The sequence below is a fragment of the Choloepus didactylus genome, chromosome 5 (assembly GCF_015220235.1).
Source record: "Choloepus didactylus isolate mChoDid1 chromosome 5, mChoDid1.pri, whole genome shotgun sequence".
Taxonomy (NCBI): Eukaryota; Metazoa; Chordata; class Mammalia; order Pilosa; family Megalonychidae; genus Choloepus; species Choloepus didactylus.
In genome coordinates, this window is record NC_051311.1 from 103,537,447 (window position 1) to 103,541,477 (window position 4,031).

The window sequence follows — 4,031 nt, forward strand, 5'->3', positions numbered from 1 at the left end:
CCGCCCCCAGCATGGAAGGTTCAATTCCCCTCTGTTCTTAAATTTGGTTATGGTGGCAGTGTCCATATTTACAGACTTGAAATGTATCAATCCTAAGCAGTTCTGATGTAAATCGGAGACTAGCTGATGGGAGTCTTGGTTTTAGTTTTAAATAGGGAGGTCCAAATGGCAGCATGCTGGCTGCTATGAATTTTAATTGTTTTTATTCTTTCCATCATGGACTATTTGCTGTGGGTCTCACAGTCAGCCCCTTCTAGAAGGGTTAAGCCAAAGTAGGTGTCCTTTTCACCATCGACTTGCTCCAAATATTCTTTCTCAATCAGAATGTCAGTGCATTTCTTAATTACTGGAACCCGAGGTTTGAATCTTGGGGATAGCTGAGTTAGCACTTCTCCAAGTAACTGCTGGTGTTTTAGAGCCTTCCTCATTTTCATAGTTCTCACAATAGCCACCTGAATCAGTAGTTTGTGGTCTTCCTCAATATTTTTGTGTGTAGTTTCTTGTTCCTGTTTTTGTTCAGTTTTCATTGACACATTGATGTTAACCCTCAATTTCTTATTTTTGTAACCAAGAAATAATTTTATTAAGGTATCTGGCTTCAATTCCACCTCATTAACATTTGCATTTTCATCTTTCAAGACCAATAACTTTGACTTCAATAAAATCTGTAGGATTTGTGCCAAAATATCCATTTTAATTTGCATGATATCAGTCAACTGCTGCACCGTGTAGGCGTCTTCTGTGTGGTACTGAAGCGAGCTCGCCATCTGGAATGTAGATGCCCGCAAGGTATATCTGTTTTTGAAGCAGTTAGTTACCAATTCTCCTTTAGACAGTTGATACAACCACGTCAATTTCTGCCACTGTGACGGCTAGCATAAAACGCTGTAAATCACTGATAACTACGTTCCAACTCCGATGGCAAGGCAAATGTACAAGACTGCTGAAAGGTCCATAATCCGGGACTCAGAACCTGAATACTGAAATCCAAGTCTAGTGGTTCTGAATTTGTCAGGTGCTTTTTGAGCTGTTCATTCAAGTCTTTGCTTACACTGATGTCCTGACACATCCACTGAAGTTTAGAGGTATAATCAAAACCACAAGCTTGCTTTAATTTAGAGATCATGCTTGCTTCAGCATCATAACTTGCACTGTTCTGGTGTATGAGTCTTTTGGGCAACATTTTTACATAGAACTTTTGAAATACATCTTTATCCTCTATGTACTTGAAGACAACCATCACTTGATTGAGTATATCTTCTAGTTCTGCCTCTTGGGTTCTTGGTACTTTTCTTCAACAAGGAATCATAGTATCGAGCCAGCAACTCAGGGGATTTACTGGATGACTGAGCCATTTTGGTAACTACATTGTTGTTTATGAAGCAACCACAAGCTTTATCAAAGGTGCCACAAAACCAGCGTTGCTGTTGAATGCTGACACGACCAGGGCACTGTATTTTTATGAACATCCAACACTGTCTGTACATACATTTTGGGGTCATTTAATGCCGCTTCTCCACACTTTTCAATTGCTGCAAGATCCTGATTATGGATGTGTGTCTCCAGAAGTTTTTTTCAATTCTCCTAAGCCATCCTGGAATATACAAGATTATATATTTGACCCAAATCTTCATTTTTGTCAGCATCCAATAAATTCTGAAATTCTGTGTGGAAAATTTCCAAGTGTTTTTCAATAAGTACTTGCTCACATTTCCTTGCTAATTCATCTTGTGTGCTCTCATGAAGATAAACCTGAACTCTTCATTGTTCTCAAGCAGATGATTTTCTGCCTTTTTTCATATATTCAGTAACTGGGGTCTGCTACAAGAATTCAGTACTTTCTCTTGTGTAAAATCTCTCTGTGTCAGCCAAAAATTGAGATTCAAAGGATTCTTTATACACTGTTAACGTAGGGCCCTTTGCAAGTGCATTATCTTCATTCAGCCCCAATTCCATGTTAAGACTGTACAACGCCACTAACCAATCTTGTGTTGATGGTTTCACCATTTCTTTCCTTTTCAATCAGTTTTAAAACAGCATTTGTTACCTTTTTATTCAATGGCCTGAACTGACAATCTCTCCAAGTCACCAATGCAAGTGAATAGATTTCATACATTCCTTTTCATCCTTCATCACCTTCATGGTGAACCCAGTGTTGATTGAGGTAGGCACAAATTCCATTCAACATTTTGCTTGAAAATCAGTCTTCCCATTGCTGAGTATAGAATTTCAGTGCACTCTCATCCATCAAACCTTCTCCATCCTTAAGAAGATTTGTCAAGTAATTCTTCAAAAATTCCTTAAGTCCTTTGTATAATTCCAAGCCAACAAACTGAGCTCCTCTAGGTGTCCTTTTTAGATTTAGAAGGAGGGACTCCAGCTCCTTGTGCCTGGTTTGACTGGTGTACACTGGCACAGTAGTTATAAACATGAGTATAGAGTTCCATATATCTGGATTTTGCCATACTTTATCTGGTATAAACTTGCTGGGTTCCAGCTCTGAGATCATCCCAGATCTGGTCAAGGCCAATCTGCTTCAATCCATGTGGATTCTGTCTCCTGTTTTATGACATTGTAAGTAATATTCTGAAATCGTCCAGTGCAGCAATCCTTATTCAAGATACAGCTAATTCTTCATTAGATGAAAATATACAATATCATTCCAAATTTATCCACAGCAGTTCAGAAAGGATGTCCTTCAAATGTAGAGAATGAGATCTCATTGCAGGCAAACCCTCATTTTTTCTGGTGCTTAACAGGCTCCAGCAACATTTCCACCTCTTTGCTGGGCCCTGGCCTGATTAAATCCCCATCGGCCAAGGTCTGGCTCCGTCCCTCAGCCACAGGGAACGCCCAGCCTGGAGCTACCTGCTCCCTCCTCCTCCACCCTTCCCTCCTCCTCCTCCCCTCCCTCCTCCTCTTCCCCTGCCCGCCAGTTCAACCCTCCTCCTCTAATTTTTAAAGAAAGGTAATTTTATTTCTTTAATACAAAGCCTGAAGTAATAAAATAGCAAACACTAATTTAAAAATCTCATTCAAGATCATTTAAACTGTGCCCAGCTTCTGAACAGCATGCATCAATAATAAACAACTTCTTTTTAAATATATGGCATAATTTTAAGTGCCAAGAAGTTTAAATCAACAAGAATGGTCCAGGGTGTGTGAACTTACCATAGACAAGGTTATTATTGCAATCCTAGAGATTTTGCTCCTGAGCCATGTATCTGATTCTCTTGCTGAACGCTCTTGACTGAAGTTCTAAAGGTCCAGAGTGGTGGTCAGACAGGTAACATAAATGAGTGGAGGGACTGGGGTGTCCGAAAAAGCAACTGCCAGAAAAATTCTCTTTATTTTTACTGGACTGTGGTGAAAACCAATCCATTGTATGGTACTTGCTTTAGCAGCTAGGAAACTAAAACACAAATAGACATGGACCCACTATACAGGTATTATGTTGGAGATATTTTAAATGTGCTTGTGAAAAATAGTAATATCTTAGTTATTATATTACTTTATAAGTCACTAATCCTTTAATTTGGAACTAGAAACCTGGTATCTTTTCTTCTGCTTCTAGCTGTAAGTCTCAGATCTTGTGTGTATTATAGAATTTTTGCCTTGAATCTTTTAATTGGAAGAAAGAGTTGGCTTTATTCAAGATAGAAAACAGCAATTCACAAACCTAGATACTTTTGAATATTAAAATGATGCATGATTTTTACATTTAAGAAAACGACTCTAGGCATATTTAAAATAAATTTGGTTTTCCAATATTCTCCATTTGGTTTTCAGTACTGTATCGCACCACAGTCCCAAGGCTTCCATTTTTAATCCTCACTGACAGTATCAAAATTAATTGTAAAAAGACAACTGAACAATGTTAGTTCATTTTCATCAAGTTGTAAACCCTAGAACTTTTATTAAAATCCATTCTTTTTTAGGAATGTAGCTACTTTAATTTCTGGGAAACAGCTTCAGTGTAGGAAAGTGGGACCAATTATACCTTGCCAAATTAGTGAACCAAATCATACATT

General features: G+C 38.3%; 1 pseudogene; it reads right to left on the minus strand.

Annotated features, from left to right (window-relative positions):
* Positions 1-221: 221 nt before the first annotated feature.
* LOC119535398 lies at positions 222-2,573 on the minus strand (annotated as a pseudogene).
* Between the last annotated feature and the right edge of the window lie 1,458 nt (positions 2,574-4,031).